The sequence below is a fragment of the Chlorocebus sabaeus genome, chromosome 3, assembly GCF_047675955.1.
Source record: "Chlorocebus sabaeus isolate Y175 chromosome 3, mChlSab1.0.hap1, whole genome shotgun sequence".
NCBI classification, from domain to species: Eukaryota; Metazoa; Chordata; class Mammalia; order Primates; family Cercopithecidae; genus Chlorocebus; species Chlorocebus sabaeus.
The window spans coordinates 3,929,594-3,957,424 of NC_132906.1; the positions used below are offsets into that span (position 1 = coordinate 3,929,594).

Below are 27,831 nucleotides of genomic sequence, written 5' to 3' on the forward strand. Positions count from 1 at the left end.
GTATGTCTATATATTGTAACAACAAAATTGGCAGAAGGTGCTATTTTCCAGTGGCAGGGATAGAAGGGAGGAAGGATAAGAGGGTAGCGAGAGAGGGTTTCCCTGTAGAGAAGCCCACGTTCAAGCATCTACATCCCTTTACAGAGAATTTTCATCCCTTTCAGAGTTACAGGGCGGTGTCCAGAGCTGCCATGCCATTATTCCCAAGGGGGAAAATCTCAAAGGGGGTGTCCTCACACCAGCGTTGTTCAGACATGTCACTTTCTCTGTGATTAGCTGATGAGAAGTGACTGTAAGTAGAGTGGATTCCAGCACTTTGAATGCTTACTTACTGTTTTCCTGCAGCCTTTCTCATTGGTGGGGACATAGGAACATTGTGGTTTTTAATGATTTTATAAATGAAATTACTTCCGTAAAACTGTTAGCTGTAGATGACAGGTTTGAGATGTCCATGTCAGGCTGCTCACTACATGTGTACGTGTTGAGAAAATCCCAGTAAGGAAAGGACACAGTGGGGTGAACAGTTTGGATTTGTTGAACAATATAAAGCTAGAATGGTTTTTTGTTGTTGTTTTTTTTTTTTTGTTTTTTAAAGAACGTTTGGTGTTTTGACAAAAAGGATTTTACTTCATCTTAATTTAAAGGGATCTTGGTTCCATCAGTCTATAAAATGAAAAAGCAATTTAGGTCACTCAATTTTTAGAGAGGTTTGAGTTTACAATTCTCAAGGCAGGTGTAAGTCCGCTAGTCCTTAAAACACTTTCCCTTAACCATATATTTAAATATGCAGTTAAGGGAAAGTGTTTTGTATATACCCACATATGCAGGTATCTTCATCTTCGTGGATAGATACAAGGCATCCCTTAGAGACAAGAGTTCTTTGGAAAGAAGCCGATTCCTTTTCATTTACTCCTTCACAGTGACAATGAGAGGGGCACGTGGAATGCAAATAAAGTATTAGGGGAAGGTCCCATCTTTGATGAGCTAAGAGTCTAATTAATAAGGCACAATTAACTGAGGATCTATCTAAATAATCTAAAAACAGTGCTTTGCACATAGCAAGTGCCATAGATTTTGATATAATAACTTGTTAGTTAAATGTTTTAAACTCTGGATAAAGTCCTAATTTTCTTAGTCTGGCTGCAGCCTCCTCTCCAGTTTCATTCATGCTCACTCCCCCAGCTCCTCGCCAGAGGCCATGCCAAACCCTTTCACACACCTGTGCTCTGTGATTTTTTATTCCTCTTTTCTAGCATGGTGTCATCTCCATTTTCTCTGCCTGACAGTCTCATGTCCATCCTTTGAGGAGCTACTTGTCATCTTCTCTTCTCAGACTTGCCTGCTTCCAGGCAGAAGGAGTCACTTGTCTTCTGAAGTCCACAAATTTTATTCTTACCTCCACTATGGCACCTCTTGGCTTCTTACAGTTGTTTTGTTTTGTTTCTGTGAGACAGAGTTTCACTCTGTTGCCCAGGCTGGAGTGCAGTGGCATGATCATAGCTCACTGCAACCTCCATCTCAGGCTCAATGGATTTTCCCACCTCAGCCTCCAGAGTGTCTGGGACTACAGGTGCACACCATCATGCCCGGCTAATTTTTATTTTTATTTTTTGTATTTTGGGGGGTAGAAATGGGGTTCTGCCATGTTGTTGAGGCTGGTCTCAAACTCCTGGGCTCGAGTAATCCACCTGCCTCAGCCTCCCAAAGTGCTGAGATTACAGGTGTGAGCCACTGCGCCTGACTTCTTACCTTTTTTTTTTTTTTTTTTTACATACCTATTTCTTCTCAGTGGCAGGAGTCATTCTGTGATCACCAGCACCAAGCACAATGAGACAGCCTGATACATAAACTTGATAAATAGATGTTGAATGAGTGGAAAAAGAAAAGGGTGGGATTTGAAGCAGCTCAAATAGGCCTACAGAGGATGTGCTTTACAATAGAAATGGAGGAAAGGATAGAAATGGAAAGCACAGAAAAGCTCTCTGTTAAGGGCCAAATTGTGTCCCCCCCCAACATTCACATGTCAAAGCCCTAATCCCCAGTACCTCTGAATGTGACTGTGTTTGGAGACAGGGTCTTTACAGAGCTGATTAACTTAAAATGAGGTCCTCATGGTGGGCCTTAATCCAATCAGCTGGTGTCTCTTAAGAAATTAGGACACAGACACACACAGAGGGTAGACCTTCTGAAGACGCAAGGTGAAGACGGCCACCTGCAAACCAAGGAGGGAGGCCTCGGAAGAAGCCTGCTGACACCTTAATCTTGAACTTCCAGCTTCTAGAACTGTGAGAAATACATTTCTGCAGTTTAAGCTATCCAATCTGTGGTACTTCATTATAGCAGCCCAAAGAAGATTTCTTTTGTTTTCTTTTCTCTGTCACTCAGGCTGGAGTGCAGTGGCATGATCATGGCTCACCGCAGCCTTGAGCTCCTGGACTCTAGCACCCCTCCTGCCCCAGCCTCCCAAGTAGCACGGACACCAGGTGTGCACCACTGTGCCTGGCTGACTTTTTACCATTTTGTACAGACAGGGCTTCTCTATGCCTTCTCAGGCTGGTCTCATACTCCTGGCCTCAGTGATCCTCCTGCCTTGGCCTCCCAAAGCATTGAGATTACAGTTGTGAGCCACCATACCTGGCCCAAGATTTCTAAGTAAGAGAAATCTTCCCCATCTTTTATCTCTCCTCTGTTAGAAACCACAAGTTATTTTTCTCCACACTCAGCTTGTCCTTGTATATGAAAACGCACACCACTCCACCATTGACGTGGGTGGGAATCCTGGCAGGTTTTTGGTTTCCTGTCCCCTCACTTCAGTTGAGCAGTTGTGCAGCAGTGACCAAGCCTGTCGGTGCATTGCTCAGCAGTGGGTCACCAGCCACATGTCCAGAACAGCACCCGCTTTGTGTCTCACTGGGTCTAAGTACTTACAATTCGGTGATTGTTTGTTTCCAATGTAGAATCCCCTGGTGCTGGGGCCGACAGAGCTGTCTCTCGTTCCAGGGCAAACTTAACAAACAAGTTCAAGGTGAGGGCCCTGTGCACTTTACAGAGGTCCCACACCACAGCTATAAAACCAAGAACCTGCCAAAAGACGTGGGAATAATAGGTAGTCCTGTAGAGAAAGAGACAACAACAGAAAAATCTTGTTCCTAAATTCACTGAAGATTCTAGATAAACGAGATCGAGTGAGTTTCAGCAAATACGGGGTCACGGATTCAAAAGGCAGCCATGTAGTAAAGTCTGTGCACTCTTCCGAGCACTCGGAGAACTGACTGATAGGATTCTAGTACATTTCCTCTCTGAAAACTATATTTCTGGGAACCTTCAGATTACGCACAAACATGAAAAGATGATAAGGACAGGGAAGAAAAAGGAAGAAATATCTGCTTGCCAGAATAGCGGCGGGAATAAATAGAGCTCTGACAGCTCTATCAGGGGAAGGAAATACTAGAAATTAAAGCAGATATGAAGTCTAGGAGGAAAGTGAAATGCAAGACAATCTCACAGCGGCTGGGTGCTCTAGTGCCCTTTTGAATAAGAGGAAAAAAAAAAGCTCGAGGCTGGTTCTCCACTCAGTCACGGTTATGTGGCCGTGGCGGTGAAAATGCTGTCCGTACACAGGCACAGTGAAGACTGTCCCCGGAGAAACAAGCACTCTTCATCACAATCTCTAAACTGTGTTGTCCCACGGAGCCCGAAAAATGGTTGCCAAATGTTAAAAAGAAATACCCGTGGCCCTAGAAAGGAATAAAAGCAAACATACTTGCTTTTGACTTCAGCCATTTCTCTCAGAAAATATGAAAAGGAAATAGTGTCGACTCTGAGTTTATGGACTTTCATAGAGAAAAATCACCTCCTCACCGAAGGGACCTCCATGCCTGCTCTTAACACGCTTATATTTATATGTCTGTGAATTCCACAGAGGAAATAGAAAAGCCCAATGATCAGCTTTTCTTCCCTGCATTTTCAGTTTTTATTGAAACTTGGTAAGAAAAAAAATGGGAGTAGAGAGGGGTTCCCGGACCCCAGGGCAGCCTCTTCTCATCTTTCTGTTTTAGACTTTGGTGGTAACTCTCACAGAACTCGAATAAGATGTGTACTGCTCTATTGGTATGTTAAATCTAGGTGGTATTTTTTGAGTCCTGGTATAGAAGATGTTCACTTGCACTATTCTGGTGCTCCTCACAATTTTAATTATTATGCTTAGCTCTTATCTTAGTCCATTGGTGCTGCTATAGTAAAATACCACAAACTGGGTTATTTATAAAGAACAGAAATTGATTTCTCAGTTCTGGGTTCTGGGAATCCGAGATCAGGGTGCTGGCAGGCTCGGTGTCTGGGGAAGGCCTGATCCTGGCTTCCGAGAGGGGATTTGCTGCTGTGCCCTCTGGAGGGGTGAATGCTATGCTGTCACCTGGCTGCAGGGGGAAGGGAGGACACACTCCTCAAGCCCTTTTAGAAGGTTGCTAGTCCATGAGGGTTTGATTTACTCACCTCCTAAAGGCTCCAGCTCTTAACACCAACACATTGTTGATTACATGTCAACACGTGAATTCGGGAGACACATTCATACCACAGCAGTTCTTTGATTCCCTTCGCACCTTTGTACCTAGGCTTAAACCTCAGTTTCTTGTTCTCTCCGCGTTGGACTTAACCCCAGGTGGGACGTGTGCCTGTTTATATTTTACAATAAAGGCCTCTGTGACTCACTGTGGGTGCGTGGGCTTTGAGGAGTGCAGCTCCAGGATGGGAGCCTGCCCGGGACTCTGTGAAGCGGGACCTGCTTACTGAAGGAAACTGCTTTAGGGAGGGCTTTTGCCAACACACTCACCCTTGCAGCCAGGATTCTCCTGAGGCAGTTTACTTAATTTCTGTTTGGAAGAACCCTCCAGTTTGGAGCCTGCGAGTAAATGCTAGCTGCGTTTCACGGCAGAGGGGCGGGAGAGCCTGATATTGGGACTCCTAGGCAGCATCCAGTCAGCTCCTGCAGCTCCGCACCTTTCCTCCTCTCACCTTTCAAGCCTAGAGGCCCCAAGTCCAGAGTTCCTTGGGATTTTTCAGAAAAATTGGCGCCCACGTTCCCACCGCTTCTAAGGCGACTAGTCTGGGCTGCAGTTGACTCTCCTGGGTCTCACCTAGCAGCACACTTGCATTTGCTTTGTCTTTCAGAAATGTTTAAACATCTCTCCTCCCTGCTTGTAGCCTGCACTCCAGCTCTCTCTTTTTTTTTTTTTTTAATTTTTTTAAATTTTTTTTTTAAATTATACTTTAAGTTCTAGGGTACATGTGCACAACATGCAGGTTTGTTACATATGTATACATGTGCCATGTTGGTGTGCTGCAGCCATTAACTTGTCGTTTACATTAGGTATTTCTCCTAATGCTATCCCTCCTCCCTCCCCCTACCCCACAACAGGTTCCAGTGTGTGATGCTCCCCTTCCTGTGTCCTAGTGTTCTCATTGTTCAATTCCCACCTATGAGTGAGAACATGTGGTGTTTGCTTTTCTGTCCTTGCGATAGTTTGCTCAGAATGATGGTTTCTAGCTTCATCCATGTCCCTACAAAGGACATGAACTCATCCTTTTTTATGGATACATAACATTCCATGGTGTATAAGTGCCACATTTTCTTAATCCAGTCTGTCATTGATGGACATTTGGGTTGGTTCCAAGTCTTTGCTATTGTGAATAGTGCCACAAGAAACATACGTGTGTGTGTGTCTTTATAGCAGCATGATTTATAATTCTTTGGGTATATCCCCAGTAATGGGATTGCTCCCACACTGCAGCTCTCTTTAATGTTGGCCATTAATTCTCTTCTCTTTTCCCTTACTGTCATTTGGAAGTCTTAGAAGGGTGACGAGAGAGAGAGAGGCAGAGGTAGAGGTAGATAGAGACACTTGGGTTTTTTTCTTGTCCTGAATCATCCATATTCAATCGGAACTAGAAACTATGGAAACTTTTAAAAATGACCTGATACTAACCCTATCCTTTTGGAGCCTTCCCCCCACCCCCCCACCCCTGCTCCCCCCTCCCACTCCCAATTACATGGATAGACTGTAATTCCCTTAACCAGCACCCCTACGAGGTGGTTTGTACATTTTACTCTAGTAAATACACCTGCAGTGAATATAGCTGCATGAATAGTATCACCTGTGCCCATCACCAGCTGTTTCCTTGGGATACATTTCTAGAAGTGAACTTGGTGAATCAAAGGTGGCACCTTTTTAAGGTTTTCCATACACATTGCCAAATTACCTTACAGAAAGTTTGTATCAAGTTTTCACTCCCATTCCATGCGAGAACTAATTTTCTTTCGATCTCAGATGCTGTTATGCTTTTAGAATTGCAAATCTGGCAGGGGGACATGGCATTTTGTTTCCATTTTTGGCTGACTTTATTGTTAACTACATCACTCCAGCTATAGGGTGAATAATGGCACTTTGTTTCTTTACCTTCTCTGGCTTTCCAGAGGAAGTGGGAGCAGTAAAAACTGGAGCACATGGAATCAATGCCGCTGTGTTCTGCTCGCTGAGCCGGCTCTCCCAGAACCAGCTCGGCTCTGCCAGCCTCAAGAGCATTGGTCACGGAGTGAGGAGGGGAGGGCAGGATGGCTCTACCTCAGACCTCATTCTCCGTTGTGCAGTGAATTCTACAGAGAATAAGGGCAAAGTGAGGACAAACCTTGGGAGGGGACTGCATTTTAGGACTAGGATTGATGGAATCAGATCCACGCTCACTTAATATTGAAATATGTCCATGAGTTGACTCCAAACCCCTTGACTCTGCTGGCTCCTATCGAGATATATTGCTCCACCTAAATCTGCATCAGCCCCCAATCTAAGCCTAATCTTTACTGCCTCCTAAGGTGGTGCAGAAGCAGGGGTTGTGGGTAAATAACCAGTTATTATTCATTCATCAAACCTTTATTGAACACTTCCCATGGGCCAGACACTGTGCTAGATCATGGGGACACAGAAAGGAAACAATCATGCCCCTGCTGATGTGGTTCTTACAAGCTATTTGGGGAATACATATGTAACCTAGGATAACTGAGCAATAATTGTAGAAACTGTAAAGCAGATTACACATGGGAAAGGGCAGATCTTTCCACCCAATAACCAACCTGAGATAAGGAAGTGAAGAATAAACACCAAGGTTTTTGGATCCCTGCTGAAGACTGAAATATGTTTGCACCATCTCTGCACATAGCATATTCTTGATTATCTCCTTTTTTTTTTTTTTTTTTGAGGTGGGGTCTTGCTCTGTTGCCCAAGTTGAACTTCAGTGATGCAGTCATAGCCTCAAACTCCTGAGCTCCAGTGATCCTCCTACCTCAGTCTCCCGAGTAACTGGGACTAGAGATACTTGACACCATGAATGGCTAATTTTTTTGTATTCTTCTAGAAATGGGGTCTTGCTGTGTTGCCCAGGCTGGTCTTGAACCCCTGGTTTCAAGTGATCCTCCCACCTTGACCTCCCAAAGAGGCCAGACACATGCATGAGCCACCACATACAGCCAACTCCCTCTTTATTAATAAAAATAGTAGAAGAGGCTAGTGGAAGAAAACATTTCTAACAAACTATAATATCTTCCATCCTCTCCATCTCTATTGCCAGTATCTTAATTGAGATACTCATTATTTTCTCTCTCTTAACATGAATCTTGCCTCCTGGAATCTCTCCTTCCAGGGGTACTTTGACTACATCGTCTCCGTCCTGCTCCCCACCCCCAACCCCAGAAACAGAGTCTTGCTCTGTCACCGAGGCTGAAGTGCAGTGGTGCAGTCATGGCTCACTGCAGCCTCAACCTTCCCAGCTCAAGTAATCCTCCCACCTCAGCCTCCTGAGTAGTTGGGACCACAGGCACATACCACCACACCTGGCTAACTTGTATTTTTTGTAGAGATGGGGTTTCACTGTGTTGCCCAGGCTGGTCTCAAACTCCAGGACTCAAGTGATCCGCCTGCCTTGGCCTCCCGAAGTGCTGGATTTATAGACGTGAGCCACCACGCCCAGCCTGCTTCTATATTTTAATGTCATCAAATTGATCATTTTTTCCTTTGCTTTCGAATGTGAAACCATCCTTGCATATCCTACTTGGTCATGATAGCTATCCTAAAATAGATTTTTAGAATTTGTTTGCTAGTATCTTATTTCACTATTTTGCCTCCGTGCTTATAATGCAGACTAACTCACAATTTCCCCATTTGTGTTGTCCTTGTTTGATGTTGGTATTGAGGTTATACTGCATCTATCCAATCAGTTGAAGCACTTCCTCATTTTTACATTCTCTAGATCATTTTGAATTACATAAAGACTCTTGTCCTTGACAGCTGGTAAATGGTAGTTCTTTGGCCTCATCTTCTAAAAGTAGCGTTTTTATACAGTTGATGCATCTTCTCTAGTTGGCCCACAGGATACTCTCTAGGCTGTCCTTCAGTCTCACTTACAGTGGAAATGTCCTTTCCTTTCTGTACTTCTGCCCCCCATTCCCTCTTGCAGAGCTGAGTTATTGGCCAGACACCAATTAAGACAGATTGTTCTGTCCTCTGGCATTGCAGCAAAGCTGTATGGTTTGACCTAAACATTTTCCATTTACAATAAAAATCTACCCTTAACTCACTGGGTCAGTTTGCTACTCTGCTCTTGTTGCCCCCACAGCACCTTCTGTGCCCCTCTGCAGCACTCCCCACGTTGTAGGACAATCAATCCTACACGTGTTTTATCTCCAGCCAGAACTTGAGCTCCATATACACTGTGCTTTGTTCATCCTTGTACTTCCCATGCTGAGGAATTGAATTCTCATGCTTAGCCACGGAAGTAGCAAGGATGCAATCCGTTTTTACATCCCATTTCTTGTGCCAGGTATACACACAAAAAAAACCCCAGTAAACGTTTGTTGAATAAATGAACAAAATGTTCTGTTCTGATCAGCTAAACACAAACAGCCCATTACAGCTGTCTGTTTGTTATATTATCACTGTGTAGCAGGAGGTGCTGATATCTGAGTCCTGGTCTCTGTTTTCTCAGTCTTGTTCCACAGTTCTCTGTTCTCTGCCTTCATGGGCTGGCACTCCGCCTTCTTCTGCAAGACCCTCCATGTCTGGTGGTTGTATGATTTGGTCTTTGCTGTGGTTGCTTCAGATTCTTACCTGTGCATTTACTCTCTTATTCTGTTTCCACTGCTTTGTTGCTAAGGCTTCCTTTCTATGGTTCAGATTTCCTTGAGAGCTTTCTAGAATTCTACTGATTTATAATTCATTCTGGCAGACTCAATGGGGTGGGAGTCCTTACTGTAATGAGTCACAACCAAGGAAGTCTGGCTTCCTGGAAGCCTGGGTTCCCAGGCACAGTCTCCTCCAGAAACGAGAACAAATGCTGTCACTAAGGAACTTCTCGGCTCTCTTTCCTAAAGTTTCCTGAAATGCTACTTAAAAGGCTAACCGCACAATGTCCACTTTAAGTTTTAGTTTTGTAAACCACTATGTGCAAACCACTGTATCTGCACGTCCCAAAGGAAAACAAATTTTTACATCAGTTATTTAATATCCTAGGCAAAAGTTACTTTGGTTCAAATCATCCTTAGTAGTGACACCAATTTTCTTGAATTGGATGTTTCCTAAAGCTACTTCTGGGACCGGGTGCAGTGGCTCATGCCTGTAATCCCAGCACTTTGGGAGGCCAAGGCAGGTGGATCACTTGAGGTCAGGAGTTCAAGACCAACGTGGCCAACATGGTGAAATCCCATCTCTACTAACAATACAAAAATTAGCTGAGCGTAGTGGCACTTGCCTGTAGTCCCAGCTACTCGGGAGGCTGAGGCACGAGAATCACTAAGATAAGTAAATAAAGCTACTTCTGTAAAGCAAGCGTGTTATCTTTTTGCAAGAAACAAGAAAATAAAGCTGGGCATGGTGGCTTACGCCTGTAATCCCAGCACTTTGGGAGGCTGAGGCAGGCAGATTACGAGGTCAGGAGATTCAGACCATCCTGGCCAACGTGGTGTAACCCCGTCTCTACTAAAAATACAAACATTAGCTGGGCATGGTGGTGCGTACCTGTAATCCCACCTACTCGGGAGACTGAGGCAGGAGAATTGCTTGAACCAGGGAGTTGGAGGTTACAGTGAGCCGAAATCACACCACTGTGCTCCAGCCTGGAGACAAGAGTGAGACTCGGTCTCCAAAAAAAAAAAAAAGAAAAGAAAAGAAAAGAAAATATAGGTATATAAACACCAACACAAGTATCAAGGATGTGTTACAAGTTTGCAAAGTGTTCTCCCCGGTTATGAGTTTGATCTTTCATACAGATTACTTGAGGGATGAAAATGTTTTCTACAAGTTTGAATGTGGAAGAGTAATTCAGTTTCTTATTGGTGCTTATCTAAGTGGTGCAAGACATTCATATGCAGTATCAAGGGACAAATGTAGACTATGGTTAGATTGTATAATTCAGATATGCTACAAGATGCAACAGAAGCTTTGGAGAAACAGCTTTTGGAGAGACTGCCTGCCAGTTTTTTGAAAGCCTGCAAAAGAACAATTGATATTCCTCTTTGTGGGGGTCTGTCCAATCTGATTGTGAATTTTTCTCATTGCTTTCTGAGAGTTAGAACTGATTGAAAACCAATATGCGAGCATATAGAAGCTAATTCAGTGTGCACGTGATGCATGCATGTGTGTGCACGTGCGCACACATGTAGAGCCCGTCATAGTGCCTTCCCACAGCAGACCACTTGGTGAGCAGGAAAGAGAGCTGGCCAGCACACACGGCCTGGTGCTGCCTCCGCTGTTCTCTTGGCATCTCAGGCTGTCAACTGGCTGCTGCAATTATTCAAGGCTGTCAATTTTTTGTTTTTAAATTCAGATGATTTCTTCTGTATTTGATTTTTTATTTTTGAAGAAGCTCAACGTCAAATTCTGCTTGGTTTTTGTTGTTGTTATTGTTGTTTTGAGATGGAGTGGTGGAGTGCAGTGGCGCGATCTCGTTTCACCTCAACCTCCACCTCCTGGTTTCAAGTGATTCTCTTATCTCAGCCTCCTGAGTAGCTGGAAATAAAGGCATGCACCACCACACCTGGCTATTTTTGTACTTTTAGTAGAGATGGGGTTTCTCCATGTTGGTCAGGCTGGTCTCGAACTCCTGACCTCAGGTGATTCACCCGCCCCAGCCTCCCAAAGTGCTGGAATTACAGGCATGAGCCATGGCACCCGGCCCCTTGGTTTTGTTTTGAATCTGGCCCAGGTTGAGTCCTGGAGACTCTGACAGGAGGAATTTCTAGAAACATTCTTTCAGGGGAGAAGACAAGGTATCTTGTTTGCTGTATATGCTCCTGCATAGAAGAGATAGAAGAGGAAATGACCGCGGAGGCCGTCTGGCCCTGTGTTTTGACATGGCAAAATTAATGAATGCATTCAGAAGACCTTTGAGCACGAAAGGACCCTGGAACAACACAATTTTGACTGCAAGTATTAGTTGGGTCTACCAGGTGCCTGTCACAGCAGCAGTCATGGCAGCAGTGACTCTAGTTATGTCCATGACCAACTGCTGCATAACAAATAGCCCCAAGACTCAGCAGCTTACAACAGGGTCCGCAGCCCACAGACTGGCCCTGGTCCATGGCCTGTTAGGAACCTGGCTGCACCGCAAAAGGTGAGTGAGGCTTACCGCCTGAGCTCTGCCTCCTGTCAGATCATCGGGGCATTAGAGTCCCACAGGAGCATGAACCCTGCTGCGAACTGCGCATGTGCGGGATGTACGTTGCGTGCTCCTTATGAGACTCTAACTCGCGCCTGATGATCTGAGGTGGAACAGTTTCATCCCCAGACCATCTGTCTCCCTTCGTGTCCGTGGAAACACTGTCTTCTACAAAACCAGTCCCTGGTGCCAAAAAGGTGGGAGACTGCTGGTTTACAACAGCAATGAACATTCATCATCCCACGCGGTGTCGGAACGGTCGGGAACACGGGTGCCCTGCCTGTGTGCTTGTGGTTCCAGGTTTCTCAGGGGGTTGTGGTCAGGGCGTCAGCGGAGGCCATATTCATCTGAAGGCCTGACCAGGAATAAAAGAGCCACTTCGCAGGTGCTCACTCAGATGCTGGCCGGTCAGTGCTGGTGGCTGCCAGGCAGCCTCAGCTCCTCACCCCATGGGTCTCTCCTGAGCACAGTTTTCCTGTCCTTACAACCTGGCAGCTGGTCTCCTCCAGAGCAGGTGACTCAGGAGAGGACAGGGCGAGAGCCACGGGGCGGGTGACTCGGGGGAGGACAGGGCGAGAGCCACGGGGCGGGTGACTCGGGAGAGGACAGGGCGAGAGCCACGGGGCGGGTGACTCGGGAGAGGACAGGGCGAGAGCCACGGGGCGGGTGACTCGGGAGAGGACAGGGCGAGAGCCACGGGGCGGGTGACTCGGGGGAGGACAGGGCGAGAGCCACGGGGCGGGTGACTCGGGGGAGGACAGGGCGAGAGCCACGGGGCGGGTGACTCGGGGGAGGACAGGGCGAGAGCCACGGGGCGGGTGACTCGGGGGAGGACAGGGCGAGAGCCACGGGGCGGGTGACTCGGGGGAGGACAGGGCGAGAGCCACGGGGCGGGTGACTCGGGGGAGGACAGGGCGAGTGCCACGGGGCGGGTGACTCGGGGGAGGACAGGGCGAGTGCCACGGGGCGGGTGACTCGGGGGAGGACAGGGCGAGAGCCACGGGGCGGGTGACTCGGGGGAGGACAGGGCGAGAGCCACGGGGCGGGTGACTCGGGGGAGGACAGGGCGAGAGCCACGGGGCGGGTGACTCGGGGGAGGACAGGGCGAGAGCCACGGGGCGGGTGACTCGGGGGAGGACAGGGCAAGTGCCACGGGGCGGGTGACTCGGAGGACAGGGTGAGAGCCACGGGGCGGGTGACTCGGGGGAGGACAGGGCGAGTGCCCCGGGGCGGGTGACTCGGAGGAGGACAGGGCGAGAGCCACGGGACGGGTGACTCGGGGGAGGACAGGGCGAGAGCCACGGGGCGGGTGACTCGGAGGACAGGGTGAGAGCCATGGGGCGGGTGACTCGGGGGAGGACAGGGCGAGTGCCATGGGGCGGGTGACTCGGGGGAGGACAGGGCGAGAGCCCCGGGGCGGGTGACTCGGGAGAGAACAGGGTGAGAGCCACGGGGCGGGTGACTCGGGAGGACAGGGCAAGAGGCACAGCACCTTATGATCTAGTCTCTGAAGTCACACTCCATCATTTCTGCAGTGTCCTCTTGGGGTCCCAGGTCAGCTCTGTCACTGTGGGAGGTGAGTATATAGATGTCCTAGACCATTCAGGCTGCTATGACAGAACACTGTGAACTGAGTGGCTCACGAACAACAGAAATTTCCCACAGTTTTGTGTGCTGGGAAATCTAAGATGAAGGTGGCAGCAGGTTCAGCGTCTGGTGAGCTCCTGCTTTTCCTGGGTGGCATCTTCTCACTGTGTCCTCGCGTGGTGGACAGAGCAAATGAGCTCTCAGGCGCTAGTCCCATCATGAGGACTCTGCTTTCATGACTTATCACCCCCTAAAGGCCCACCTCCATCAGAAGACGGCTGCTGACTGCAGCTGCCATCCTCCAAGATGGGGGACACAGAACTGGGAGACACACACATTGAGACCTGAAAGGCCTGGACAGCAGCAGTCGGGGATCGTGGGGCATCTTGGAGGGCGGCTGCCGCAGTAGCATTTCCTGGGCCTGTGCATTCTGCCTTGCACTTATCTCCTGCACTTGGTCTTCACTATCTCGGGCAGTCCCCACAACAACTCAATCTAGGAGTTGATTTTACCCTCATTTGACGGACGAAATGTCTCGAGAGGGTGATGCACGTACCCAACGTCTCACAAATGCAAAGTCACTGAGGTAGGATTTCAACCTAGTTCCAACTGTCTCTGAAGCATGAGGGGTTCACCATTGCCATAGACTTAACTGTGTCCCCCAAAACTGGTATGTTGAATTCCTACCCCACCATGTGCTGATGTTTGGAGAAAGGGCCTTTGGGAGGTAATTAGGCTTAGATGAGATCCTAAGGATGGGATTCTCATAGTGGCATTAATGCCATCAGGTGAAGAGACACCAGAGAGCTTGTGTCCTCTCTCTCTGCCATCTGAGGACACAGTGAGAAGGCAGCTGTCTGCAAGCTGGGAGGAGAGTCCTCACCAGGAACTTAATCAGAGGGCATCTTGGTCTTGGACTTCCCAGCCTCCAGAACTCTGAACAAAGTTCATGTCTGTTATTTAAGCCACCCAGTCTATGGAATTTTGTTAGAGCCAGCCCGAGCTTACTAAGATAATCAGTATGCTGCACTTTTATAAATGTAGTTTTTACATTTATAAAAACAAAAGAGATTTGCTGCTCTGTAATAACTGTACCTACACTGTAGATGGAATAACAAATCTACATACAGGTTTAGTAATCCATATGTAGATATAGAACATAGTGTATCTAATAGAGACAGTGTCTGTGGTCTGATGTTAATTTTAGGAATTAGCCATCATTGACTGGGCCTTGTCCAGGTTTTCCTCTCTCTTGTCCTGGCTTTGTAACCTAGTTATCCTTGTCTTTGCTAACCCATAACCAAATATTGTATCGGGACTATTATGCCACTACAGATGATGCAGTTTGGGTTTAGTTTCTCACCATTTAGACAATACCTCATCAAATATATTTCTGTATGACTTTAGTGATGTCAGTTTTTGATTCATTCCTGCATAGATCTGGGCAAATTGTAGACCTTAGGAGGTGTATTCACCATCCAGTTCTCTAGAACTGCTTACAACATTTTTCTCTGAGTTTTGTTGTCCCAAAAGGAGGCTTCCTAAAATAGCCTTTAAGTGCCTTTAAAAAGAGAAAGAGAAAATAAGAGGAAAAAAAAAAAACACCCCAAACTCATTCCTTTACTGTGATGTGACCGTCCTCCCAAGACACTGCAATGGTCTGAGTTTTGCTGTTAATTTCATTCACTTATGTTTGGGCTATGTCAATCCTGCCTAGAACTAGAACGTCATTATGTAAAGAAATGTTTTTTGTTTATATTCTTTAATAGTACCAGTAATGTATGTCTTATTCAGCTTCGACAATATAATTGGGTAAACCTCACATCATCAAACTCACGTTGTAAAAATTATTTCACTTTTCAAAAAAATGGCATTTAAAAACTTGAATGATGTTAGTTATCTTAAAGAAGTATGTAATATATTTTTCTGGCTCTCAGCTCCATTTGTTACAACCAACTACAGATTATAAATTGGTGGATCAAAACTCTAAAAACAGAAAACCACCAAGCCCCAGCATATGAGGAAATCTGGAACAGCACATAACTCCAAACCTGAGCGTGGACCACCACCAGAGAAGCCAGGTGCTGGGAAAAAGCACTGTGTGTTCCTCCACCTGACATTGTTCTATGCCTGAGAGCACTCACTCCCCATCACAGTCTCTTTTTGCCACCAGGGGTCTAATCCCTAATTTACAGATAAATTATTTCTAATTTACAACAGAACAATGTCATGTGTGCAAAATTGCGTACGCATTTCTGAAAATTACGAAACTACTCTTACTAGTTACTCCTGGCACGTGTGGATTATTTATATCTGATATATTCAGGAACCAAGGAATTCCTAAGCACAGGAAGCTCAATTCACTGAAATGTAGACTCGTTACAAAGCACATGTCAGATGTGGCTTATTCATTCCAAGCTTGCAGCCTGCGTCAGTCTCCTAGGTGGTTTATTAAAACACAGATGACTAAACCCCACCCCCAGAGTTTCTGACCCAGTGGGTCTGGGGTAGGGCCTGAGAATCTGCATTTTCACCAAGTTCCTGGTGATGCTGGTGCGGTAGCTTCAGGAACTACACCCCAAGCAGGACTGCATGATTCTGTTTTTTAGGGAGAAGGGACCACATGATAGCCTTACCCATCTCTAGCCCTGGTGTGATGCCTAACACATAGTCACCTCTCAATAACAAATAATAGCAACAGGAAGAAGAACTAACTATTATTTGGTACTAACCATGTGCTAGTTCCTGTGTTAAGTACGAACTTTACAAAGATTACGACTCTATCAGGTAGACACTAAATTTTTTTTTTTTTTTTTTTTTTTTTTGAGATGGAGTCTTGTTCTGTTGCCCAGGCTGTAGTGCAGTGGTGTGATCTCAGCTCACTGCAACCTCCGCCTCGTGGTTTCAAGTGATTCTCCTGCCTCAGCCTCCTGAATAGTTGGGACTACAGGCACCTGCCACCGTGCCCAGCTAATTTTTTGTATATTTAGTAGAGACAAGGTTTCATTATGTTAGCCAGGATGGTCTCGATCTCCTGATCTCGTGATCTGCCCACCGTGGCCTCCCAAAGTGCTGGGATTACAGGCATGAGCCACCGCACCCAGCTGACAGTAACTTACATTCCCATTTTATAGAGGGGAAAAATGGAACCTTAGGGAGGTTAAGCAACTGGCCCAAAGTCACACGGTCAGTTTGTGGTGGGCCCCTAGAAAAAAAAAAAAGAAAAGGTTCTTGAGCAATGTTCCCAGGAATATTAAAAAAAAAAAAATTGTGTACAAATTCAACAGAAAAGTTTTCAAATTGATATTGAGGGAGAAAAAAACGTTGACCAAACTTGACTTTGCAAACCATACTTTTTCTCAGAAGCTGCTAGACGTTTTCCAATGAGCCCAGACATGTAGGATACCACCTTCATGGGCATCTCTCAGAACTTCTGGGGAATGCTTTTGCTCCAGCTGAGGCAAACATCTGTGAGAACCTCTGCATGGCGTCCACAGCTCTCTCTAAAGGGTCCTCAAAGGCAGCCCATGACTTGCGTAAAACAGCAGAGCTTTGCAAGCTTTGTCTCATCTGTTTCTTCTAATTTAGCAGAAGAATCTGAACTCCTTGCTGTGACGGTCTTATCTCCTGGCTTCACTGTAAACAATTCAGGATTCCTGCTGTGGCTGCCAAGGAAGGAAACCTGGGAGAGTTCCCAAGGCCCAAGACCAACCAGCTCCTGTGCATGGCAGGCAGAGCTAATTCTCCGTCAGTCTACGCATGCCAGGAGAATGCTTTGGGACTCTGTCCTGATAGTAAACACCATGCCATTTAGACAGAATTCCCATTAGCTTTTCCATGAGGGAGCAAATGCGGAAGTTTTCTTCAGATAGCTTGCAGTTTCCCAGCCATCCCCAGCCCTGCCCCCACAGAGTGACAAGAAACAATCACCAAATGGCTGTTGTTCCATCGATCTGTTTATTTCTCTGTCTTGGGGGTGAATGGATCAGGTGCAGGCCTGCTGTGGTGTGTATCAGGCGCTTAGGCAGTCCTCAGCCCTGTCTCCCTCTGTGCCTTCCTCCCTCCCCGGAAACTCTTGGGATTCTGTTTCCGCCTCTGAAAAAAAAATCAGGGTTCTACTACTACTGTTTAATTTCCTAGTAAGTGGTTATTGAGAAATTGGAGTGTGACTCCAGGGAAACACTGCGGACTGTGAAAGACTCACGCCTTTGCCAAGCAGACGCTCTGGGCGAGTCGCCTGGGTCACTAACTTTGGCACTTTGGCTGTGTTGCTTTTCTTTGGGGAAGATTTATGGCTAAGTTGTCTTTACTTGCCTGTGTCCTTATCAGGCACAGCAGCAGTAGGAACCACAAGTAAAAGGAGTTAAATTTCTCCACCTTTTGCTCATCAGGAGCGTGGTCTTCAGGGTCAGACTGCCTAGATTCAGATCTGGCTGCACCACTCACTAGCTGCCTGACCTTGTGTAAGCCACTGCACCACCCTCTGCCTCTGTTTTCTCATGTGAATAGCGGGGACGATAGTATTATCCAGTTCCTGGGTTCCGTGAAGGTGAAATATTACTGCTTATGAATTGGCACAAAGTAATGCTCCATAATGGCTTGTTGTTATTACAAAAGCTTAAAATCGAAATTAAGGTATCCTCTTAAAAAAGTCCTTGCACATGTTTAGAAGCTGGCGAGGCTGCCACGTGTTTTCATTGCCTACCAGGTTTACAAGAAGAAATGGGGCCAAACATGGATGGAGAGAAAAGTACCCTGAGTTCTACTCCCAAGGGTGAAATCAGGTACAGCACTGTCACGAAAGAGCGGATGGTACTGACTGTGGGAAGCTTCCTGGGGTCTGGGTCTGAGGAAGAAAACTGCAAGATAACAAACGATAAGGAGGAAGTAGGAGTGCCTGCTTGCTTTTTATTTTTTTTCCGAATTCGGTTCTTTTAATAGATTGCATATACAGATGTTTAGCCATACTCTTAGATGAACTCTTTAAGAGCAGAACTTTAGATCCAATTTACATGCTCTGGATACCACCTTTCTTTTTTTTACAGTAAGGTCTGGTATTCAGATACCCACTTGTACACTGACAGCTTTAAGAAAAGCAGGACACAGAGGAAGTTGTCATTTTTAGCAGCAATGAAATACCACTAACCCCTTTTTACAATACCGAGTTCAAGTCACTGTCAGAGGCTAGCGCACCACAAAGTCACCAGGTACAAAATTGCTAGTTCATTTTTAAATTAATAACTTGAAATTACCCTTGTCCGCTACCCCATTACATCTTTTTATAAACAGCAAACATTTTGCTATTTTATACATAGGCTAGCAGGCTTGTTTCAATATGAAAGTGCTAATTCATTTACAGATTTTTATAATGAGTTATGTAGTGCTACAATAAATGTCCAATAATCTACACAGGAGCAACGATGAATGAAAATGATGAGGATTGAATAAGGCTATCATTATATTATTTACATATAAAGAATAGATACCCAATGGTGAGGAAGAGACAGAAATTGGACAAATACTCATAGGTGTAAAAATTACATCTACTTTTTTTTTTTTTTTGAGACAGACTCTCACTCTGTCACCCAGGCTGGAGTGCAGTGGCCGGATCTCAGCTCACTGCAAGCTCTACCTCCCGGGTTTACGCCATTCTCCTGCCTCAGCCTCCCGAGTAGCTGGGACTACATGCGCCGCCACCGCGCGCGGCTAGTTTTTTTTTTTTTTGTATTTTTTTTAGTAGAGACGGGGTTTCAACGTGTTAGCCAGGATGGTCCGGATCTCCTGACCTCGTGAGCCACCCGTCTCGGCCTCCCAAAGTGCTGGGATTACAGGCTAGAGCCACCGCGCCCGGCCCACATCTACCTTTGAGTTCATACTGTAAATGAGACATTTTAAGTAGTCCTGTAGCCCGTGCCTATTTTTTCCTTAGAAAAGGAAAAGCTGCCTTCATGATATCCCCTCTTGTTTCAGATTTCCACAGCTTCCACTCTGAAGCTTCAGAGTCAGGATCTTACTTTCTTCAAATAATAAAGAAAATATGCCCCCTAAGTTACCTCCCATCCCCACCCCCCACCCCCACCCCCCGACCAAAATCCTGCTGGTTTCTTTTCCAGTGCCAGGTTGCATGATCAGGTCCCATTCTGGGGTTGTTGTTTCTTTTTCCATCTATTGATCATTAGTTTAGAATAGATAACATGAACCAGTTCTGGAACCACGACTAGGAGGAACACAAGCTGTTCACTACAATCACACAGCAGAAAAGAAAGAGATAACTCAATTCATCCCTGGTGCTGGGCCTCCGAAGTTGAAAGAACTTGGCACAACTGGAGCACCAAATTTGTATCCTCCATGCTTCTCAATCATTTTGGATTCATGGGCTGCTCTTTGATCAGTCAGAGTTGCTATATACTGTAACTGTTTTCTTTGTTCTTCATTAAGACGATGAGTCAGAGCTTGATACCACACAGGATTACGATTTTGAATAGTTCGAAAGATAACTTTAAATATCTGATACTCGTCAACAGGGTTATCTTCATCATCAGTGATTGTGGAATAGCCTTCCAGAGAAGTCTCTTCCACATCATCATCTCAATCTTCATCATCTCCATCATCACCAGCCTGCTTAACCAGAATCTCCACATATTCTTGCCCATCTTCATCAATATCATCTTCATCACTCCCCAGTTCCTCTGGTCAATGCCATGCCCTTTGCACTGCAGAATGATGACCTCAAACAATTTTGCTGTGTGAAACTCTGCATCTTCTCCTGCAACTCCTGTAAAAACCTTTTTGCACAGACTGTGTATCATTTCAAGATAATTGGTGTCAGAAGTGTGTCTGTATCAACTGCTACATAATTATGAAGGAAGGGCATCATATCTGTAAAATAATTAAAGCCATCTTTCTCAAAGACTTCAAATACAAGGGGTAGTAGCTGCCACCTCTGTGGAGACACTTGTTGACATGTCAAACTGTGCGCTAAAGAGAAGATCTCAGAATTCTAAGACATGTTGTTGTAAAACAGTACCAATGACCTGTAAGCAGATTCCCTCGAGCTGTTGGGTTATCTCTTTATGATCTTCAGCTACCCTCAGTGTGTCAATTGTATTAAGAATTCCCACAGCAAATATTTGAGAGAATGCCTTTTAGTTTAACGCATAGTTAAATTCATCCTGTAGTGTTCCTGGAGGAGCTAGAGCCTGGTTGTAGGCTACGACTCATCAATTAACTTCTACAGTGGAGACTACTTCTGGGACTGGAATATAAAAAAGAATCAAAGGTTTTGATTGTGAGTTGCAATAAAGGGAAAAGACCATGCTCATAGCAGTGCCAACATCTGAAGTGTGGAGCCTTACCCATTTCATCACCTACAATAGAAGTAGTTAACTGGAAGACATTACCAAGAAAATAAAAAGAGACTCATTCAGTGTGGGGGGGCGGGGAGGAATTCCCATAGCAGTAACTGCTTTGTCATCACTACCTTCGTCATCTGGCCCCGTCTGGATTACTTGGTTAAATGTCATTGCCAAATGTTGTGTCATTTCTACTGCAATAGGAGTAATTTCTTCGCTATATTCATGGATCATTTTCTGAATTACATTGGTAAGGTCATCGTTTTCTGTTTTATAATACAAAAAAGAGCCTGCATTACAAGTCTAATGAATGGCATGATATATTCTTTAGCTTTTTCTTGATTGCTGATCAGTACTTGAAGGGCAATGGCAGCTTCCACTTTCACAAGCATTTCTCTATCATCAGTCAGACATCTTGTTAGCTCTAAGGCTGTTTGAAGGTTCTGATCACTTTTGAACTTCACTTCACAAAAATAGTAAAGTACCCAGCAAGCCCTTGCTTTCATTAGCCTAGTTCACTGCTGAAGAGAGGGAGTACATGAATCTGCAACATGCATTCTGTCTGATCTTGACAGATCTTTTTCTTCAGAAGTATTTCAGCTAAAGAGCCAATCCTATGCAGGGCTCCATCGTTTTTTCAAGGGTCAGCATTTGGTTCTGTAAGAATCTGGTAACAAAATCCCAGTCTTTTGCAGTACCTCTTTCCTCTTACTACAGGCTGTAAACAGAAGTGTCTGGGCAGCAGTGGTAGGAGAAAGGAAATCTTCAAACACATCATACTTTGTGCGCATATATTCGTAAGGGTCTTCTTGCCAAAGTTCCTCGTCGGCATCTGTGCACATCAGTGGAAAAATAACATCTTGGATGATGTCTTGTATATGGGGCTTCAGATGCTTCCAGGTGAGAGTATGAGAAACTCCTTGATTAATAAAAATTACAAAGGCGGTGAAGGCCCATTGGGGAATATACAGGAATGTTTAAAGCAGAAAATAAGTCATTTAAAGCTCCTCCACCCAGAGATCATTGTTAATTCCCTAACACATTTCCTGTTTTCGGGCTTTTGAGATAACCTGGGCAGACTCCGGCCATGGGAAAGGAAGGCTCAGGAGCCATGTGAGGTGCTGGTGCCGTCCAGCATGGCCCCAGCTAGGAAAGGATGGGCCTGGGGTTCTGGGCACACACAAGGCAATGGGATTTGTCAGGATCATCACCAATCCCCTCTGAACTGGGGCAGCAGAGTGTTCTAAGCCCCCAGCAACGTGTAAGTTCACCAAAGAAAGCAGTTACTAGAGTTCATACAGAGAAAGCAACTGATGATAAACTGACTTTTGGTTTTTAAAGATTTGGTGTATTAAAATGTGTTTTTTGTTGTCTTTAGTAGTCTACTGACACCACCTTAGAATCTCTCTCATTCATTTCCCATCTGTAAGATGAGGGAGGTAACAGCCACACGTCTTTCTCTGAAGTTACAGACTCCCAGGGAGCAGGTTGCTGAAAGCTCTTTGAGGACACAGTCTAGGTGTAGAGCCCCCTCAGTGTCTAACGTAACAGAAGGACAAGGTGGATAGAAGGGCAAGGTGCCTTTCCAGGGCAGCTGCAGAGTATCAGACCTTCTCGAAGGAAGGGAAGCCCTGATGGGATGCAGTGGTCTCATCTGGGTTCTGGTGAGAGTGGCAGCCCTGGAGGTGAATTTAGTCATGGTCCATCCAACAAGTCTAACCGGACATGGCATTCCACCTCTTCAAAAGCTAAACAGCCCACTTGACAGAAGTTTTCAAGTTTGGTTTAGCAATTCTATATTGTATAGATACTGCTTTTGTCTGCTGTAATAAACAAGGAGTTATAATTACTCCAAGCTTTGTTCTTTTTTAATGTGTACACTACTTCTACATAATCAATGGTTGGTCCATTTTGTTAGTTTCTTACATTCCTCATAGACTGGTCTGAATGTTGTTTGCAGTGGGATCAGATATTACTTTTTTGTCTTATTTTTTTCCATCACAGCCAGTCTGCCTGCCTAGATCTGTAGAACTAAGTCTCATTCAGGTCAAGGATCATGTGCTTGAAAGGAACTGAAACTCATTCACAGGGTGAGAGCGGGTAGTGGCAGACAGGAAACATTAGAGAATGTCAGGCAAGGCAGGGGCTCTCCCCGGTATTTCTCCCAATGGCCCCATTGTCTCTCCTCTCTGCCGTGTGTTTCCTTTATCCCCCACCCCGGGACCTATACTCTCTGTGAGGCTTTTAGTTTCTGCTCCCGCATCACATCAGCTTGCATGGAGAGGCAGCCGCACTGGCTCTGGAATTGGTGCTTAATGGCTCAGGGCTCACCTCTTCTGCTTTCTTCAGCAGAGGAGCCTGCAGGCTCCACCTTAGGGAGTTGCATCTCCTAACAGAGAGGGAGAGGGAGGAGCCCCTTGACTTAGAGTAGAGAAACTTCCTGTCATTCCTAATGAGAGTCACGTCATTGTCTTGGGAAAAGAAACTTAGGACATTTCAAGCCTCAGAGTGCAGGGAAGAGGCAAAGGGAAGGCAGGAATGAGGGGACCTGGGGCGATGTGTACAGCAGATTTCTCCTTTTTCACGCCTCCTTCAGCATACAGAATACAAATGATCTCTTGAGGAGTTGTATGGAGCAACCTAAACCACCCCCAGCACCGTTTCTAAAATTCGCCAATTAGATCCAAGTGCTGTAAGGAGCAAGGGAGGATAAGCAGAGTCCTCACCTCACCTAGCGAGAATTACTAGCCAGGGAATTCTTCCTTGACTTAGGCGAGACTGTCAAGGTTCAGGGGATGGATGTTTTTGTTGCTCAGGAGCAGGAAGGAGGCAAGAGTTCATTTTGGAGGTGAGGAATAAGGAGGAGGGCAGCCCAAGGAAAGGTGCACTTGGAAGGCGTGAGAAGGAATCAGGAGGCAGGACACAGGAAGCCTAGTGCTGTTGTTGACAATAGGTGCTCAGTAAACTTTTGGTCAATTAACTGGAAGAGTAAGGAAAAGATGGATGGAAGGCAAAAGGGGGCCCACTCTGGAATGTGCATTTCGAATGATCCCTATTCCCTATGCCTTTCCCTGCAGCTGAGAGCAACTGCCTTTGGCTCTGCTCCTGGCTTGGGCCCTGTGGTTCTTGGGGAGGTAGGAATAGAGCAGGGGAGCCAGCAGCCCCCTATCAGACAGGCAAGAGTCTTGCATCTTCCCTTCTGATGCATTCTAGAAGTGATGAGAGAGCATCGTCCTCCACTCCCAGTCTGTTGCAAGAGCCTGCTGGAATTCCGCTCCCTTCTCTGCCCTCACTTGCTACAGGGACTGCCTCTCCAGGATGAAGTCATGGGGGCGGGAGCCATGGGGAGCCTTTGTGGCTATAACCCATGATTGAGTCTGGGGGAGGGTTACCTGGAGGTGGGGTACAGCCTACGGCCAATGAAACAGTTTTTCACAGCATTAACTTAATGGGAAATGGAGGGACTCAAAAGCAGATCTCGGTCTTGTGACTGCCATGCTCTGCTCTGACCTGTGGGGCTGACAGATTGCTCTTCAGTAAATGTTGGACTTGGGTAATTTTCTCCTTCATGTCCCTTAAAACCCATGACAACTGTGTTTATCCTGGAGTTTCCCTGACAAGAGAAAGCGAGCAAAAAATAAGTATTTACGTGTATATATTTGTGTGTGTGTGAGAGAGAGAGACAGACTCCCATGGCACAGGGCAGAGGCAGATTCTGTCGCTCAGGCTGGAGTGCCATGGTATGAATGTGGCTCACTGCAGCCTAGACCTCCTGGGCTCAAGGGATCATCCCACCTTCACCTACTGAGTAGCTGGGACTACAGGCGTGTGCCACCATGCCCAGCTAATTTTATATTTTTTGGAGAGATGCAGTCTCACTATGTTGCCCAGGCTGGTCTCAAACTCCTGGGCTCAAGCGACCTGCCTGCCTTGGCCTGTCAGTTTGGAGATTTGATTACAGGCATGAGCCACTGCACTCAGTCCATTATTTTTATTATTAGCAGCTCTGGGAATCTTTACCATAAAAGTTTTCTCTCTGTATAGATAATAATGAGAAGATTGGAGATTGTGAAATCAAACAAAAATGGGTTTAAATTCTTTCATGTTCATTATCTAATGTGTGGTCTTATCTCATCTCTCTGAGACCAGTTCTGACATTTGTATAATGACGTTAGTAATATTACCTCATTAACGCATTGAGGATTTAGGAGGAGAATACCAGTGTTGAGGTAGAAATGCCAGTCAATCCTGGCAGCAAGGGGGATGACTAGAGGACTGTTTAATAATGGGATTATTTACAAAGGTGTGGCCAGGGTAGGAAGCAACAGGGACAGAGCTTACCCGTGCTGGTAGCAGTGAGGCTACCCTCTCCAGCTCTGAGGGGGTGGGAGTAGGGCATTGCTAGAACCTGCCTTGCAGGTGCTGTGTGACCTTTAGTCAGGGGACAAAGCCATCCCGCAATGACACCAGCAGGAGGAGTTGACAGTGGCGTCATTTCCTTCTCTCTCCCTCCAGTTCCCTGCCTGGGCTCCCTGCCCATTGCTCAAATCCAACCAGAGGCCAGAGGGCAGGGGAGCCCCCGCAGGTAGTCTACGTAGGGCAGCCTCTAGGGACACAGCAGCTGGAGTAGGGTGAACCATAGAGTGAACCAAGGAGACAGAAGATCTCCAGCATAGCAAGAGCTCAAGAAATGAGATGACTATGATGAGTCATTCAAGTTCAGTTTAGAATCTTCCAGCCCATAGCTGGAAGAACAGGCATTTTTTCTTGAGAACAGTCATTTTTGTTTTCTCACAAAGCTTTGGTAAATCTCCATACAGATAACATGCACCCACCAATGGTTGCTGATCACTGTTCAGCAACCACTGTTGGGCAGATTTTTTGATCATGGAGCAAAAAATGTTGACTTGTGAGCACGTTTAACATCTGAAGTTCAAAGACAATGGTACGATAAATTTAAATTGCACAGCAAGGAATAAAAACAGGACAGGCAACCGGTCTGGTACAGCTTCATTTATTTCTTACTTTTCCTACCGAATTGAGTTTGCATCCAAGTGCCCCTCACGCTCCCATTGGCAGAATGATGAGGTAATGAACTAACAGCATTTACGGCAAATGACAGCAGATTGTTCTGTAATTCAAGGACTAACCTACGTGCCACACAGTGGTCTTTTGATGTCTGTGAATTTCTTCAGGGTGGGTGGGGAAGCTTTTTGCTTGTAGGGGAAGGCTCTGGATGGACTGAGCCTCTGACATGTCACCCGTAAGTCCTGGGGTCCTGGGGCTTTATTCAGAGGAAGAAAGCAGATTCTACAGGCCGCAGTAGAGTGGTCTGTCCCGGAACCAAGCCCTCTGCCCTGAGAATTGGACTCCACGGTGGCCAACTGGACATTGTCCTTGTGCCCGGAGGGGTGACCTACACGTGGGACAGGAAAGGACACTGTGGCTTCGTCACCAGAAATGCTCTGCCAGGTCTGTCCTTCTGGAACTTGCCTAACCTGCTCTGCAAAGGTTTCAAGATGTTCTGATGCATCCACTTTAATTTATTCAAACCCCAACGTACAGTCCGATTTTTCTGGCTTCTGGCTGGCTGGGTGATGAGCAGGGTGTTGCTAAGAGGTAAATAAATGGTGGAGCAGAGCCAGCAGGAAAGTCCATGGGGCCTCCACAGCCGCACTGGGCCCCTGGCCCGGAAATCTACATTCGAACACTCCTCACCGATGCGGACAGGCCTTGTTTTGGAAACAGGACTCCCAGGAGCAAGGGAACCAAAAAGTATATTTCAGGATAATTTAAACATAAAAAAACTCCTAACTTATTAAAAAAAAAAAAACCAAAACCTCCTTGCTTCCTGTAAAAAAATATGTACTTAAGGTTAGCCACTTGCACTTATTTGTAGAATAATTGCATTGTGCTTACATTTCTTGCAAGCAAAATGGCATTTTATTACCAATCGGTCTGGCAAGAACACGAGTGATCTAAAACCTTTTTTTACCTTTTTTTCTCACCCAAGATCAAGTAATGATTGGGTCCACTAAAGTCTTAGTGGAACAGCCCATCTGTGTGACTGCTGAAAACTGGGTGACAAAGTCTACACGGGGGTAGGTGACCCGCTCTGTTGTTGTCACCCTGTGACACTGCACCATCTGTTCGTTGAGTTCCTCTGATGGGCTGACTTCTGATGATCCTGTGCTTTAACGAAGTGGCTTCTGCAGCATAGGCTTTAAATCCAAAGTCCCAGTGGTGTGGGCTGAAAAAAGGAACCGTCTGGACTCTGGTGCTAGTGTCGGGTGGGTTTCCACAGCCCACGCTGAATGCTGGGGGCCAGCGGGGCAGCAAAGACCGCGTGCAGAGTCTGTCCCACGTGGGCGGGAGGGAAAGGGAATCCCAGATCTGACTTTCATCCTTCAGTTCCCATGCGTGATTTTCTCTAACTTCCATGTTTTGGGATGGAAAAAAATTGCCAAAACACACAGAACAAGGCTAGTCCAGAGAATTGTTGAGGATGTGACAGAAAGTTTAAATCTAAAGTTCTTATGGCCCTCGACGTTCTGGAGTTAGAGGAGGGGAGAGGGTGCTCTGCAGAACTGAGGTTTGCTGGAGGCCTAATCCTGAAATGAGTAGGGACTGGTTTGTTATTTGGCTGAATCACCTGCCTGATGCTGCCTGAAGTCAGAGGAGATGGGCAGGGCCACCCTGTGTATGGAATCAAAGGAAGAGCTAGTGGCTTCTGGTTCCTGGCCAGGTTTCTGTCTGTGTCTGCTTTAAATAGGCTCTGTATACCCAAAGGCTGTGTGATGGACACATATTTATTATTCAGGACATAAGACAAACTTTCGCCTGGCATAAGCCCACCATGTGGCCAAGGCCTGCCTCAGTCCCTGTATGGTGAGTGCTGCTGTGCCTACTGCCCATGTCCCCTGGGCTGAAGACCTGTGCCACGGCTCTGGGGCAAGGGTGGGGATTAAAAACCTTAGGACCTCGCAGGACCCTGGGGTCCCAGCCTTCAGTTGCCTGTACTGCTCCCCCATGGAAAAATTCACCTGGGAGTCCCTCCAAGTCCTCCGTGGGTTAGGGAGGTGCAGAGAGGTGGGTGAGGTAGCCAGGAGGCTACTCCACTCAGCCCCTTTCTTCAGGATGTTTTCTTTCTGCCCAGAGTGGTGGTGAACACACAGCTGACCTCATCCCTGTA

The 27,831-nt window shown here is 46.2% G+C and overlaps 1 protein-coding gene and 1 pseudogene across 1 annotated transcript in view; one reads left to right on the top strand and one right to left on the bottom strand.

Annotated features, from left to right (window-relative positions):
* The window catches only part of SPATA13 (spermatogenesis associated 13), a 318,996-nt gene that overhangs the window by 108,012 nt on the left and 183,153 nt on the right, over positions 1-27,831 (top strand). The window lies entirely within an intron of this gene.
* On the bottom strand, positions 20,021-22,163 carry LOC140711444 (importin-7 pseudogene; annotated as a pseudogene).